The 17,500-nt window shown below is 37.1% G+C and overlaps 1 protein-coding gene across 20 annotated transcripts in view; it reads left to right on the top strand.

The window, feature by feature from the left end:
* The window catches only part of LOC135214255 (protein kinase C and casein kinase substrate in neurons protein 1-like), a 207,579-nt gene that overhangs the window by 31,680 nt on the left and 158,399 nt on the right, over positions 1-17,500 (top strand). For 3 of the 20 annotated variants that reach the window (XM_064248321.1, XM_064248326.1, XM_064248323.1), the window contains exon 2: positions 8,421-8,465. The exons of 16 other annotated variants lie outside the window; for them this stretch is intronic. The gene's annotated coding sequence lies outside the window, so the exon portion shown is untranslated. Of the gene's footprint in view, positions 1-8,420; positions 8,466-17,500 lie in introns of those variants that run through there. One more of the 20 variants, XM_064248330.1, reaches the window with a different exon arrangement.

Below are 17,500 nucleotides of genomic sequence, written 5' to 3'. Positions count from 1 at the left end.
CTGTAATTCGTCCTTTGAATTTTTTGATTTTTTTTATTTTTTTTAAATACCGGTTTTTTTATTTATTTATTTATTTATTTTGCTTTTAGAACTTTTTTTCAATTTCATGGGCGCATAAGTTTTAAAAGTTTCGTTTTATATATCTTTTTTTTTCTGAAGAGATTCATTACTTTAGATAGTTTTTTTGTTAGTTTGTGTTAAGGATAGTTTTTTTGTCTTTTTAGTTCAGCTTTGTTTTTCGTGGGATGCTTGATGATTAAATTTATGAATTTTACATTGAATGTTTCATAGCGTCATTTTGCATTTATTTGGTTTATCTGCATTTATTTATTTTTCTGTTTCCTTTTGGATCTTGATTAGTTTGGCGTGTTCGGGACTGTGCCATAAATATTGCTTGTGCAGATCATTTCCCGATATTGGTGAAAGGGGGTTTTGGGGGGATGGGACTTGAGGAGGTACCTCCTACCTTTCTGATTTTCAGGTGAATTAGGAATGAAGGGGCCAGAAGGTACCTACTACCTTTCCGAGTTTCGGGCGAATTAGGAATGAAAGGGGCCAGTTCCAAGCACTAGTCAATGTTCGTTTGTTATATATAATATAGATATATTATATATATATATATATATAACGAATATATAGATATATTATAAGGATATAATATATATATATATATATATATATATATATATATATATAATAAGATATATTTATATATATATATATAACTCCTTGACGATGTCTGTGACGATGTCTGAGTAAAGAACGAAAGCGATTGGATTTCTGACTATTATTTTCCGTGGTATTCGCTTATTTATGAAAGTCACGTGCATCTACAGTGATTAGTTAAGCATATATATATATATATAATATATATATAGTATATATATATATATATATATATATCTCAATGTGATCGTACGTCATCACGGCATCCTACTCCTAGATCAGCATGCAATGGACATCCTTCAAGGAGCTCATGTGGTGTCAATAAACGTTGCCTGATGTTTACTGCTGGTCACCCATCCGAGTGTTGTGCATAAACTCCGTTGGTCAAAAGACGAAAAAAAAAAAAAAAAAAAAAAAAAAAAAAAAAAAAAAAAAAAATCGGTCACTATCAATGACTCGAGAAAGCTTCTGTTAGGAAAGAGGAGACAGAGGAGAGGATGCGGATGAAGGAGGATGTGATAACAGACGCGGCAGGAATTGGAGAACTGAAGAATAGAGGAAGGAAGGAAGAAAGGAAATCAACTTCGATGAAGATGATGGCGATATGCGAGTAGTAGCAGCATCATTACTACTTTGCTCTTCTGTGCTACCATCTTCTTTATCCCGCCTCCCATCGTCGTCGTTCGTGGATGGGTGCTCATGTGTGTGTGTGTGTGTGTATACGTGTTCGCTTGCCATTGTTACTCTGCCATGGGAACCGTGGACGTTTATGGGGGTTGGAGGGGGTTTGGGGTGGGTCAAAAATTACCCTTCCGTGAAGGTAGTCGCTCGCTGCGTACTTTGTCGATGCAGATTAAAGTGCTTGGGTAATGTGGAGAAATCTCTCTCTCTCTCTCTCTCTCTCTCTCTCTCTCTCTCTCTCTCTCTCTCTCATCTGCAGATTTGTCGTGGATACGTAAGTGTTTCGCTCTCGAGGTAATACCCTTTCCTCGGGGACCAATCTACATAGAAATGCCATTTTGGATAGCAACGTGGGAAGGCCATAAAGTCGGATTGCAACGTGGAAATGTCTCGTTTCTGGCAGCAGTCGTGGTTTTTGGGAGAGCAACAAGGAAACGCCATATTGTGGATAGCAACCTTGGAAGTTGGCGAGCAACAGGGGGAATGTCGAATTTTGAGTAGCAACAAGGTATAGCTATAGTTTGAATAGCAACAAGGAAGTGCCGTATTGAGGGTAGTAACCTCGGATTTGGGATAGCGACAAAGAAATTCCCTGTTTTTTTTTATAGCAACAGAAATTGTTATACTTTGGAGAGCAACTGGGGAATTGCCATATTGTGGATAGCAACCTCTCAATTTGGATAGCATCAAGGAAATGCTGTATTGTGGATAGCAACAAAGAAATGCCATGTTTTACGTAGCAACAAGGAAATGCTGTATTTTGGATAGCAGCAAGGAAACGCCCTATTTTGGATAGCAACAAGGAAATGCAGTCTTGAGGATAGTACCCTCGGATTTTGGATAGCGACAAGGAAATGCCTTATAATGGATAGCAATAATGAAATGTCATATTCTAGATAGCAACACGAAAATAACATATTTTGGATAGCAACCTCGGATTCTGGATGGCAACAAGGACATCCCGTATTGTGGATAGCAGGCTGGGAAATTCATTTAGAAGAGACCAGCCAGTGAATTCCAGTATGCAGATACCAGGCAGAGATAGAAATCAAGTGGATATATAGAACCTGGAATGACATTTTGCCATTTTTGTAGCGTCACGCGAGTACGGTCGTTCATCTGGAAGCTTTTTTGGGAGGGAATTCTGTTACGCGTCATACGCGCGTTATTCCGGGCCAATGGCCACCCCCGTGTAGTTTTTATGCGTATAATAGATGGCGTATAAAAAGGTTAGGGGACAGCTTCCATAAACCATTTGCAGCTGCATCTGCAATAGCTGATACTACATGTCCCAACCCCCTTTCTCTCTCTCTCTCTCTCTCTCTCTCTCTCTCTCTCTCTCAATATGTAACAAAATTATACTTGTATATATATACATACATATTTAGTTTGTAGAAGAAAAGCCTAACTCTTCTTTGGTTTCCAGAACTGGTAGAAATGTGATACCCGTATGGGTCCTGTTGTAAACAGGTCGTGGAAGATTCGTTGTTGCCTTTCCTTAATGTTGAGCCCATAGTGTTAACAGATTAACGAAAGTAATGCAGTAGTGGTTTATGCTAAATTGGAAATCTCCATATTAACGTTGAGGCAGCGTTATGTGGGTGTAAAGGCATTTTGATATATATATGTATATATATATATATATATATATATATATATATATATATATATATATATATATATATATATTAAAGAGAGAGAGAGAGAGTAAATTTGAGGACAAGAAACATGCTCGTGATGATTGTTTTCTTTGTAGGCTAAATAAATAAATAAATTTATAAAAATGCACATTCATATATAATAATTATACGTACGAACACTTACATGTCTACATATATATATGTGTGTGTTTATATTGTATGTGTAGATAAATATTTATGTAGCCTAGAAAAAAGAACTACTAACCATGAGGATCTTTCATAACTCCAAAGATTTGTGGATCCTTATAGAAAACGCCTATAGATCAAGGACTCACGTCCTGTGTCCGGTCTGGGAAGGATGCGGCCGCAGGATGTCCCTCCTTGAGCTGCAGTTTGCTGTTGGAACGTTTGCAGTAACGACTTAGGATGCGCATGTGCTTTGAAACGTTTTTATTTATTTTATTTATTTATTTTTTTTAATTTTTTTTTTAAGATCCAGATTGTCAGCGTAGAACTTACTGACGTTGAAGTTAGACTGTAACAACTTTAAATATATATATTTTTTATTTACTGAGGGAATACCTAACTTTTTTTTCGTAATTTTAAGGTCATCCTTAACCCTTTTTTCATCCCTAATCCCCTTTTCTTGCTAAGCATTTTTTCTTGCTAGGGGCGTCCCTAACTTTATTATTATTATTATTTGTGTCAAGGTCACCCCTAAATTTTCTATTTTTAATGTATTTGTTGGATTTATTTATTTATTCATTAATTTGTTTTTTGCTAAGGGCATCACTACCCTCGAAGCGTGACCTGTCAGCTCAGTCCACTAGAAACATTCCCTGATGCTCTTGAGCTTGGGTGTTATACCCCGAGCCATTGAAAGTATAGTTAAGCTTAGAGCTGTAGCCATAGCCCCACTTTTAACTTAAGTACAACCTGGCCCTCTGACCTTCGAATTTTTTTTTTTTTTTTTTTCTCCTAGTACAACCTGGTCTTTGACCGATATTTTCCCCCTTTTTTTGTAGTACAACCTGGCCCTATGACCTTGGAACCCCTGCTATTGATTTTTATTAAGCTTTTAGAGCGTGACATTCGCCATGACCTTGAACGACCCAGGGTTGTAGGTGGAATCGGTGACAGGTGAAGAACGTTTCGGAGTCCGGTAATAGAGTAATCCATTCATTCAGTAACTCTAGGAATGAAGAAGAGTAGCGTAGTGACATTAATTGTGTGATATAGCTGACTGAAGCAGAATAGCGAGCCGTTTATTCAGTCATTTTTCTGTAAGTGGAAGCAGTAGAGTAATCATTTCATTCAGTAACTTCGAAATGACTGGGGAAAAATATGACGATATTCATTCATTTATAAAAAAAAAGTAAAGCTGAATGGTTAGCCATTCAATCGCCCCTATTTTACACGAGCGAAGCATGTTAGCAACAGAGTCTTTAAAGCTTTTCGGTGATCGAATTAGAATTAATTTGAATAGTTAGCCGTTGAATTGGGTTATTTTGAGAGGAGCGGAGAAGTCACGAATTCATTTTGCTGTTAGAGTAATTTTATTTTTTTTTTTTTCCTTGGGGGGGGGGGGGGGGGTGGGGGGGGGGGGGGGGGGAGGGGGGGGGGGGGGAGGAAGGGTTGCATCATCTCCATCGTGACTTCACTATCCGGAGCCGGAGGTCGTAACATTACTGACGCCGGATTAGGCTTTCATTCATTCACAGGGAAAATGAGTCTTATTCATTATTATTCACGAGGGAAGATGAGTCTTATTATTATTATTCAGAGGGAAAATGAGTCTTATTCATTATTATTCACGAAGGAAAATGAGTTTTTCATTCATTCATTCACGAGGGAAAATTAGTCTTATTATTATTCACAAGGGAAATAAGTCTTATTCATTATTCACATGGGAAATAGGTCTTATTCATTCATTCACGAGAAAATGGGTCGTCTTCATTATTCACAAGGGAAAATGTGTCTTATTCATTCATTCACAAAGGAAAATGAGTTATTCATTATTCACAAAGGAAAATTAGTCTTATCATTATTCACAAGGGAAATTGAGTCTTATTCTTTATTATTCACGAAGGGAAATTAGTCTTATTCATTGTTATGCACGAGGGAAATTAGTCTTATTATTATTCACAAGGGAAAATGAGTCTTATCCATTATTACTCATAAGGGAAAATGAGTCTTATTCATTATTCTCAATGGAAAGTGAGTCTTATTTATTATTACTCACAAGGGAAAATGAATCTTGTCGTGAGTGAGCCTTCCGCCGAAGAAGTCGATGACCTTCAAGATTGCGACACTAGGTCAATCTTTCGTTCTTGATTCGCACGAGGGAGGTGGGTTCGTGAGTGAGGCTTCAGCCCGGGTGGGTGACCTTGAAGGTTGCAACGCCATATGAGGCCTTCGTTCCAGTGTTCGCATTATCAAGTTTCTCGCCGTGGTCGGTGACCTCATATGGTGCGACGTCTTGCATTTCAGTATTTCAAAAAATGCGCCGTTTTCTGTACAGCGTATAATGCTGCATGAAACTCTCAGCCGCGGCCCATGAACTTTCATCCACGGCCCGGTGGTGGCCTGTTTTGTCGCAGACGCACAAGCATGACTAACTTTAACTTTAAATAAATTAGTAACTAATGAGACTAGAGAGCTGCAATTTGATATGTTGGGTGATTGGAGGGTGGGTGATTAACACACCAATTTGCAGCCCTCTAGCCTCAGTAGTTTTTAAGATCGGGGGGCGGACAGACAATAGCCAACTCAATAGTTTTCTTTTACAGAAAACTAAAACCAGGTCCGTCTTTATCAGGGAGACCATAAACTCATCCTTTTGTTAATGAGTTTAACTCATTCTTTTGCTTTGATATATATAAATATATATATATTTAGGTATTCTTTCACCCTTTTGTGTTTAATGACTCGTTTTTTGTCGTCTTTCTGTAATGATTACCCAATGAGCCGTAACTAATTTTATTTTTTAAGCCAAGAACCCGCCATATTGTTAGATCACCGATGTTTTCGAGGTGTTGTATCAATATTTTTATGAGGCGGGATCGTGTTGGGCGCCTCTTTAAAGCTGACAATATTTATCAAAATGCGCGTGGGAAAAATGGGCTAAACTTTTGCCATTGAAGACGAAATCGGATCATCGAAATTAGGAATGGCATTGAAAGGGAAGCAATTGAAACGGTGACGCAAGAATGTACTGACCGTCTCTTAAGGAGGAGATCAGTACAGTAAAAGTGACGTCATTTCAGGTTGTAGTAGATGCCATATACCGCAGGACACGTCATTTCAGGTTGTAGTAGATGCCATATACCGCAGGACACGTCATTTCAGGTTGTAGTAGATGCCATATACCGCAGGACAGTGGTAGAGAACCCTAAAATGATAAAAGAATATGCCTAAAAATATGTGCATATCAAAGCAAAAGAATGAGTTGAACTCTTTAACAAAAGGATGAGTTTTATAGATAAACATTTAAGACGCCGTAAAAATAAATCTCGTAGACGGTCGCACTGATAAGGGTTGACCTGTTTTGACTTTTCTGTCAAAGGAAGCTACAGAGTTGGCTATTGTCTGTCCATCCGCCTCCAGATCTGAAAAACTACTGAGGCTAGAGGGCTGCAAATTATCAAATTGCAGCTCTCTAGTCTCAGTAGTTTTTATTGAAGGTTAAAGTTAGCCATGATCGTGCATCTGGCACCGGTGCCAACAACACATAGGCCGTCGCCACCACCGGTCAGGGGATGAAAGTTTCGTGGGCCGCAGTTGAGAGTTTTATTGACTGCGACTGAGAGTATCATGGACCGTGGCTGAAAGTGTCATACAGCATTATATGCTGTACAGAAAACTCGATTCCGAAAAAAACTTTGGCGCATTATTATTATTATTATTATTATTATTATTATTATTATTATTATTATTATATTTTAGACTGAAATATGTGACGTCGCACCATTGGTTGAACAAGGCGATTGACTTGAAATTCAAATGAAAAATGAATAGTAAACTGGCAAATGAATAAGTAAATAAACATTGAAAAATGTAAGTGAATTATTAAAAGACAATGGAACAGAAATCAAAGGAAGATAAAGAGGAATTAGATTCGGCCTAACCTCATTGAAAGAAAGAAAAAAAATTTTTCCCTCGGGCTAAATGGGGTCATCCCCCCTAAAAAAAAACAAGGATGGTGGTCTAGTTATTTATTGAGTTTCATAGATATTTATTTATTTATTTTATTTATTTATTTATTATTTTATTTTTTATTTATTTATTTATTTTTGTGAAAGCAGTACTCGATAGAGCAACATTTTCAAAATCTGAATGGATAGAAGGTAGTGGTTCGTATATGTCTGAATGGGTAGAAGGTAGTGGTACCTACACGTCTGAATTGATAGAAGGTATTGGTACCTACACGTCTGAATTGATAGAAGGTATTGGTACTACACGTCTGAATTGATAGAAGGTAGTGGTACCTACACGTCTGAATTGATAGAAGGTATTGGTACCTATACGTCTGAATTGATAGAAGGTAGTGGTTCGTATACGTCTGAATGGATAGAAGGTAGTGGTACCTATACGTCTGAATTGATAGAAGGTAGTGGTACCTACACGTCTGAATTGATAGAGGGTATTGGTACCTATACGCCTGAATTGATAGAAGGTAGTGGTCCCTATATGTCTGAATGGATAGAAGGTAGTGGTACCTATACGTCTGAAACGATGGAAGGTAGTGGTCCGTATACGTCTAATTGGATGGAAGGTAGTGGTGCCTGTACGTCTGAATGGATAGAAGACATTGGTACCTATATATGTTCGAAATCCACTGATAGAAGGTTAATAGTCTTATATGTCTGTCGCTATAAGTAGGTTGGTACAGATGCAACCTTGTCCCAGTGACATGACTGAGTGCGATGCTCTCCTCACAGCTGATTCTACACCTGCCGTAGTGACATCTGTTTGCTGGGAGTCTGGCCATTTGTGTTTCAAGGTTTCTTGTTATTTTTTCTATTGCACCTTATGATGTATCTTTTTCTGTATGAATCATTCTCGTCAGATATTTTTGCTGTGTTCTGGTGTCGTGTATAATTTTGTATTGAGGGCCTTTGTCTACGCAGAATTAACTAGGATACTAGTCTAATTGCAATGCTTTTGTAGTGATAAGTTTTACTACAAAATACGATTGCTGTTGTAGATTTTTTCTTTTGTAATAACTGATCGATTGCAGTTGTAGATTTTGTTCTTTTGTAACACCTGATCTCCTTCACCATAATTAATTATTAATATTGATAACCTCAACTAGATATGTATCCATGAATACGTGCAGCTCCTTTAAGAATAGCTTACGTCTAATGTCTGTATAGTTTAGATGATTGTTAAATGGGAATTGATTGATTACATTTCGTCATTTTTACATTGCAGGTCAGTGCACAGAGACTGGGGGTCAATTCTACCGAAAAGGCCAAGGTAAATGTTAATTATGTTTCTGTCACATTATCTATATATACATACATATATATATATATATATATATATATATATATATATATATATATATATATATATATATATATATAGCACACGCACACAGTTACCACACAACACACACGTACGTTCACACAAGTGTATGCATGCATTCATATAATGTTCATGTACACAGTGTATACGAGAATGAGAGAATCGTATGTCATGGAGAACAAATAAAGTAAGAATCGTCCGTTTACCCATTTGCTAAATTTGATATCTTTTATCCTTTAGGAGTAACTTGATTATCTGGTTAGAATAATTCCTCTTAATATGCTGGATGTAAATGATCGTTGGGTATTGCGCCTGAGATGTCTTGTCATTAGCAAGGTAATATAAGTGTTAGGGCTTCCAACGTTGCCATTATACTGGACGTAGTTTGACACTGATAAATGAAAATTGTTCTTATATGTTGGACGGCTTTCAGTGATTGTACCCACAATATGTAAAATATTTCCCGGGGGGCTAGGAAAGGTCCATGGAAAAGCCTAAAAAAAAACCTGAAAAAGGGGTTTTGCTTTGAGTTAAAGTTACAGAAATTTTAGGATAGGATGGTTATGATTTATTTATTAGAATGAAAATATAAAAAAATAAATAATGTGCATGTTAAACAGTACAGAAAAACTATTTCTAATAAAATGTAGCGTATTTATTTTAGTTTTTGTTGGTGAAACAAGGCTCTATTTGACCGTGGATTTTAGCGCGTTTAATTCACGTTAAGATAGGAATATAATGCTTACAACATGTGCGTGAGATGGGAAAGTATTGCGCGCGTCCCGAGTAAGCTGGAGGTCGGATTGCGCCTTGTTTTCTTTCAAACTGCATTTTGTGCGTCGCTCATTTGTTCCAGAACTCTTGCTATTTATTTATTCTTTTTTTTCTTTTGGTATAGGCAAGAAAGTAGGCGCAAGGTTATTTTTTTTGGTACCTTGAAAATAAAAACACAAAGGTGACCACTTGTCACGGCGCCAGTAGATAAGATCAGATCAATAAATCAATGGCCTGGAAGTCGTGGTTGCGTAACAGGATAGAGGCCACAGGTTCTCGAGCTATTTTTCTTCGTTCCCAGCTGCATTGTTTACCTTTTTTTCTTTTCAAACGTTCCCCTTACTCTCTTCTCACTTAGCTGTTCAACCCCTTTAACTTGACTTCGTTATATATATAAATTTTTTACCTCTGATTTGATCGAAGACCAAATCTTTCACAATTCATTTCACAATGCATTTTCGCAATTCATTGCGTAAAGGTTTGTTCATGAATTTTCACACTATGGTCATTTTTCCTTCTTTTACTACACCTCCGTTCGTATTCTCTTTCTTCCATCTTCCTTTCCTCAACCCTCTCCTAACAATTGATTCATGGTGCAACTGCTTTGAGGGTTTTTCTCCTGTTACACCTTTCAAACTTTTTTTTTTTTACTCTCACTATCCGTTTCAGCTCTGAATGGCCTTATAGGTCCCAGTGCTTGGCCTTAATCATAATATTAAACAGAAAGATTTTACATCTAACATCATGCAGACATTTTAGAATTCAAGTCACCAGCGAATACATTTAAATTCCGATTCCTTTATTATTAAGCTCTCAATTATATGAAACAAACATATTGCTTTTAATATCATATGATATTCTTAAATTAAATAATTTATATATATATATATATATATATATATATATAATGTGGATTTTTTACACATCATCGTGATTCATACATTGGGCTACAAATGTCCTTTAATATCTAATTCCGTCGGCCGCAAATTGATATATTTTCATATTTATTAACCGAAGGGGATTTTTTTTTAGTTGATAATAATTTCGTCCTCTCGTGGATTCGAACCAGCGGAGAGATGGGAAATCAGGACTTCAGTGATGTTACCGATTCGGCCAACATCCGTGTGTGTAATTTTATAATCCAAAGCATTTGTAACCAAAAACGAATTTGATAACTAACACTTATTAAATTTTAATAGAAGTAATTTCACAAGCAAAAGCTGTGACCGTAGACGTTGCGACGCCACTGAACAAATGAGAAGTGTAACTATAAGCTGTCCCGTTTGAACTGTGGGAAGAATGCGTTATTTGGCTTTGGGTTTGGGGTGGTTTGGGGAGGGGTGGCGGTCATTCCCTTTCCGGTAGGGGGGGTGGGGGTGGGGTGGGGGGGGATTGTTATGCCATCATGCCCTGGTGGGGGATGGTTGGTGGGGGCGTGGGTAGCAGGGCGGGCCGTTTTGTTTTTCGGTGCATTCGTCAGAGGCGGTTGGGGCTCTCTCTCTCTCTCTCTCTCTCTCTCTCTCTCTCTTTTCAAGATACTGTGAGTAAGCTTTAATGCATTTCTCCCTTTATTATTGACTGCACCTTCGTCATGTATTCCAATTCAGTGCAGTTATTTCCTCTCTCTCTCTCTCTCTCTCTCTCTCTCTCTCTCTCTCTCTCTCTCCAATGCAGTTATTGCGGAAGTTTTCTCTCCCCTGGCCTGAGTAATCTTCATTGTTAAACCCAATCCAATGTAGTCATTTTATTTTTTTTTACCTGCAGTTGGTAAATATATCTTCATCTCGGCCATAATGCAATACAGTTATGGCGGATACTTTTTTTTTTTTGCTCTCCTATCGCCTAAGAATTTTTTTTTTTTTGTGTGTGTGTGTGTGTGTGTTTTTTAAGACTTCAAGTGAACAACATAATATTCCTTGGAAGATTGAATTCCAAGTCAGTGGCCCCGTTGGTGGGCTTGTTCCGTGTGAATAGGGCTCTTCTTCTCAATAATAATAATAATAATAATAATAATAATAATAAGTACCACCTAGTCGAATTGGAGTACTGTGATAGACCAAATAATAGTAATGATAATAACAATAAATGAAAATAAATATAATGCATATTACTACAGAACTCAGTTTTTTTCTTGAAGTCTAATTTATTTTACCGAGTTCAAAGATTTTTTCTTTCTTTTTTGTGGTCAGGTAGAGTAGACATGTAGTATTACTTCCGATTGTTTGTACAGCGAGTGCGGATTCCGCCATGTAAATCAATCCCCCGTTCTTGGGTTCAGCGATCCGCGGGAAAAAGGAAGCGATAGAATTATTATAGAGTTCTTTTTAAGGGCCAACTGTAAACGCCGCTGAAAAGCGAAGCGCATTTCCCCCCCCCCCCCCCCCCCCCCTTCTCGAGGCTCGCGTGGAATTTCTTATTTTTTATTTTTGCGATGTTCGTTTTCGATTCAGCTGGTAATTTTGATGTTTGTGGTCGTTCCTTTGTAATTTTCTGTGATTTAGACTTTTTAGATTTTTTTATAAGGACCGGTGTGTTTGTATATATATATATATATATATATATATATATATATATATATATATATATATTATATATATATAGTAAATATGCACACACATATATAATATATATAGTATATATATAATATATATATATATATATATATATATATATATATATATATATATATCATATATATATATATATATATATAGTATGCACACACATATATAATATATATAGTATATATATATATTATATATATACACATAATATATAACTTGAACTGACACCATCCGAATAGTCAAGAAATGCAAATGGATACCGTCATCAAATGAGAGAGAGAGAGAGAGAGAGAGAGAGAGAGAGAGAGAGAGAGAGAGAGAGAATTGGTACTTGAATGGGAACATCCGTAGATCAGATGGTTCGAGAAAGAAAGCCCTGTGACTGTGTTTACGTCAACCTCTGGAGGAGAGAAACCTTTGGTCGATAGCCATCAGGGTATGTGAATAACCCCCCCGCCTCTCCCCCCCACCCCCGACTCAGATACCCCGCGAACATCGGGCATGGGTACCAAAATCTTACGGTGGTGGGATGGTCCTAGCCTCTTAAAAGGTGTTGGTACTAATTTGGGTGTTTCTGGTGTAGGCCTAGCGTAGGCTCGACCGATTTTCCAAAATGGTATAGGTATGCTGTGTTGCGCTGCTTTTATTGTTACTTTCGATACATGTGTGAAAGCTCATCTTTTTTTTTTTTTTATTATTATGAATTATTAGTCACAATTGTATATGTTTCTTTACGATTTGTCTGTCATATCTCTCATATTATCATTCAAGATTATAGCCAATGACGTTATTTTTAAACTGAATTGCAAAGGGAGTAAAGTAGGCTAAAACAGCCCGAAATTGTAATCAACTGGCAAAAGACTTATGTCGTTGACCGTGGCCATTGGTAACACACACACACACACACACACACACCGAATTTAGTATTGGAATTCAAACTGCATGGAATCTGGTCTGCGAGACGGAGGAATTACAAGACGAGTCAGTCATGAAACTCGCGGTGTTGAAATTAATCGTGAGATTCCATCTGGTGACGTTGGTCTATACGCAAGTTCCTCTTTCAACTGTTGAGAAGATGGTGAGTTCTGGATACAGTAACGGATGAAATCTGTCGTTATTTTATTTGTGCAAGTTGGAGAATTTACTCTGATAGAATTTGAGATCAGAAACAAGTCGTGAAAAAGGACACATCAGTGCAGGTACCTGCTACCGGGCTACCGATCCACCTCGGTCTAAATAGTTATTGGCAACCGAAGCATTACGTCCTTTTTTACTTTTTCATTTTTTTCGGGGCAAGTGGTAGAATTCGCTTTATTTTACAAAATAGATGCCGTATCTAGAAATGAGAGAGAGAGAGAGAGAGAGAGAGAGAGAGAGAGAGAGAGAGAGAGAGAGAGAGAGAGAGAGTTTTTAAAAGTATTCCCGTTGAACCGTTATATAGCTAGGCGGGAGAACCGGTCGCCTCCCTCCTTACGTGCCTCTCTTAGGCTAATGCTTTCCCAGAATATATATATATATATAATATATATATATTATCTATATATATATATATATATATATATATAGATAACGCATTTTCAAAAGGGTTTCAGCTACATTTTACGTACTTTTATATTGTTCTTATGCCTAATGCTATCCCAAAATACTTGTATCTGATTTTCAAAGTGATTCGGTTACATTTACTTATATATAAATATACTATATATATATATATATATATATATATATATATATATATATATATTGCTTTTGTTTAGATTCTTTGAGGTTTGAGTAGCCTAAGCCTGTTTAAGAAGAATTTCAGATTTTATAGGCCTATTAAACGTCTCACAAGCTGATGAAGTCAGTATATGTTTTATATTGCTTTTTATTTTGTCGAGTTTGAGAATACGAGCATGAACATGGATTATTCTTAGTCTAATAGATATAAACTGTAATTTTATCCGTTTTAACGCCTAAATATCAGATTGAAATAATCAGCTTTAAGGGAGAACATTTGCTGCGCTCTCTCTCTCTCTCTCTCTCTCTCTCTCTCTCTCCTCTCTCTCTCTCTCTCCATGCCTCCCCGTGATATATTGAAGCTACGTAGTATGGGAAAGTCTAAAATACCGCTGATAATACAGTTAGTTGGCATATTATTATTATTATTATTATTATTATTATTATTATTATTATTAAATGTAAAGAAAACACATCATGAAATAAGCCAAAAGGCTTTGAATTACAAAGAAAGCTTCGACAGAATAAACCGTGAATATAAAAATACTACTGAAATTGTGACCCTTTGCGTCACACAACATTGGTGGAGGCTGATGGCTATCTTTTTAATAATGATGATATTGGAAAGTGGGACAAGGATTAAGACCAGTGACAAACGACAGAGGTTATCGAATGAAGTTTCAGTAGATTTAGAGTTACTGAAACTTGACAGCAAAGGGAAACGAAGCTCCTAAGGATAACAGCCAAATCACTGGGAATGGATACCTGAATAAATGTAAATGAAAATGAATCCGTGATGTATAATTGGAGATAATGTGACTTGATATGAGAGGTGGCGTAGTTACTTAGATTAGTTAAGGGAAACGTTAAAGTTAAGAGTAACGTTGAATAACGGTGGGAAGGTTGCTTACCAATAGAATTGGCTTAGCTCTACAATGCAACACTCCCTCGGCCTAGAGAATCGACAGCAAACGTACTATATTTAAACCATCACCCAATTTAGTTTTGTTTACCACTAAAAGAGGGAATAGATTTTCTCACCTGTTTTTGTTTAATTGACTTATTTAAAGTAAGGGGCTATGTACTTTGTGACCCGGTTGCGCGATTTCGAAAAGTATAGTATGTAAGGAAAGAAAGGATGGCACAACGGTCTATTTCCGGATTGCGCAAGCGGTTTCGGTGGGTCGGACGGTTGGTTGACGAAAGTTCATTCTGACATAACCTCGAACTCCGATCTTGGAGGAGAGGCCAGATTCGCTTTTGTTTGCTTTAGTCTTGAAGGATAACGGAGATGGGTCTAGGAGTTTTCCTGTATGTATGTTATGTATGTATGTTGTAGTATGATATATATTATATGTATGGGTAATATATAACATATATTTATATATATATATATATATATCTATAATATTAATTATATATATATTAATATATATATAATATGTGTGTGTGTGGTCGTGTGTGTATGTATGTATATAATATATAATATATACATACATACATACATACAGGACTCCTAGACCCATATAGTCTCAAATCTTTCAGTATCACATTCACTACGTGTACCTTGGGGCACGGTCTAGACCGACCTTTGGAATACATACTCTCAGTAGGAAGGATATATAATTGGAAATGCATCTGGCCTTCGGAATACCTATACTCTCGGTAGGAATAATATTAATAATTGTATAAATGTATCTGGCCCGGGCAGGATTGGAAACTAGGCTCATTCGTTTAGATACAGTTGTAGCCACCGACCTTTTCTATTGTAATTCCTTTTGGTGTCAGTCATTCCGGAGATATAATGAATTCAGTGTATGGTGATGTTTGTGGTCTAATATTTGGTTAGTGCAAGAAAGTTACAAAGCTTCTCACACATACATATATATATATATATATATATATATATATATATATATTATATATATATATATATATATTTTATCACGTCTGTGTTTGTGTGTGAGTGTGTGTTTTATGCACAATTATTGCATGCTCCTGTAGACGTGACCTTTCAGTTAAAATTGTCTGCAAATTTCGTGACCTTGTGTGGAAATATTTTCATTTTTTCCCATAAAGTATCCATTTATATTCATTCTGTCTCTCCTTATCAGTTATTCCCCATTAATTCCTCTTTATACCTTTCCCCACAGTTATCCACTTATCCCTTTTATTTCCCCTCGTGCCGTGTTTTCCTACTTCCCTTTAACTCTTACCTACCCCCCCCCCCCCCCTCGTTTATCCGTATTTTCTCACCCCCGTGTGGAATGGCCCGTATTGATCGCTCCGTGGATTGTGTGCGGTTAAAGTTAAGTTGTGCTGCCAATACGCTTTGTGTCATCGTTGGAGCCCCATTGGAACCGCTTCGTCGACGCTCCAAAAGCTCCCTTACCCCGTAGGGGGCGGGTTGGTTGCCTGTCAGTGCAGTCCTCACGCGGCGCACTGTAGGCGTTACTTTAAAGGTTCTTTGCAGCGTCAGTTTGGGTAACATCTAGCTGCAACCCGTTCAATTTCGTTTACTGTATCTCTCCTACTCTTAGCTGTAACCCCCCCCCCCCTTTTTTTTTTTATTCCTTTTACTGTACCACCGTTCATATTCTCTCCTTTCCTTAATCATCTCCTAACAATCGTTTCAAAGTGCAACTGCAAAAAGCTTTCCTCCTGTTACACCTCTCAAACCCTCTTTAGTCTCAGTTTCCCCTTTCAGTGCCGAATGGCCTCTTAGGTCCCAGCGCTTGGTCTAAATCTCGTATTTTATTTCAAAATCTAATGGCCGCCGGAGTCATCACAAGCATTGTTGTTTATCTCTTTCATTATCTTCGCCTTGCCGTCGTTTTCAAAAGGTCTCATTGTCTCGAAACCTTTATTGTCATCATAATCATTGTTTTAGGTTTTTATATTTATGATTATGTGATCCTCACTATTTTCACCATCTGAAGTTCTGTCGGTATCTTGACTATTGTAACCGTTTTAAGATCAGTGAGTGGTCAAACACTTGGCCTCCTTTAGCGTCCATAATACTTAAATTAGTGAATATAATATTTTCCAGAATATTTAAATCCTAAATTATGAATATAATATTTTCCACAATAAATAAATCTTAAATTATGAATATAATATTTTCTAGAATATTTAAATCTAAATTATGAATATAATATTTTCCAGAATACTTTAATCTAATTCATTAAGTGGTATTTAAATGTCATTTTTTAAGTGTTGATTTTAATTTCATCTGTAACGTTGGTTTAATATTTTCATTATCGGCATTAGCGATATCAATTTCATCATCGTAACTTGGGGATGATGTTTGAAAGAGGAAATGAGGGGGGCGGGAAGGCTCCTCGACGAGGTAATTCCTCACCCCAAGGGGTGTGGAAGCAATTTGCAGCTAATTTCTCTCTCTCTCTCTCTCTCTCTCTCTCTCTCTCTCTCTCTCTCTCTCTCTCATCACTATTGGTTAATGGAAGTTTGATTTTACCATATGATGTTTCAACTTTCATTTGATTGCTGTTAATGTGATCACGATATATGGCGGAGAGAGAGAGAGAGAGAGAGAGAGAGAGAGAGAGAGAGAGAGAGAGAGAGAGAGAGAGAGAGAGAGGAAAGAGGCGGGAGTGGGGACAAGAGTTCTTGTCGTCACTCGTGTTATTTTCTTTCGCACGTTCCATTTCTAATTATAATTGGGCACATGACTACTGCCTAAGTCAACGTAGGCATATATACGAGGTTTTTGAGCGAGGGAAATCGTCCCAACCCCGGGAGAGAGAGAGAGAGAGAGAGAGAGAGAGAGAGAGAGAGAGAGAGAGAGAGAGAGTCACTTTTTAGAATATTTAAAGACATCACAGTAGGGAGAACCAACACCTTTATATTTCTCTCTCTCTCTCTCTCTCTTCTCTATCTTCTCTTCTCCTTCTCTCTCTCTTCTCT

The sequence above is a fragment of the Macrobrachium nipponense genome, chromosome 45 (genome assembly GCF_015104395.2).
Source record: "Macrobrachium nipponense isolate FS-2020 chromosome 45, ASM1510439v2, whole genome shotgun sequence".
NCBI classification, from domain to species: Eukaryota; Metazoa; Arthropoda; class Malacostraca; order Decapoda; family Palaemonidae; genus Macrobrachium; species Macrobrachium nipponense.
The sequence above is the reverse complement of the archived record's forward strand: the minus strand, read 5'-3'. Positions and strand labels throughout refer to the sequence as shown.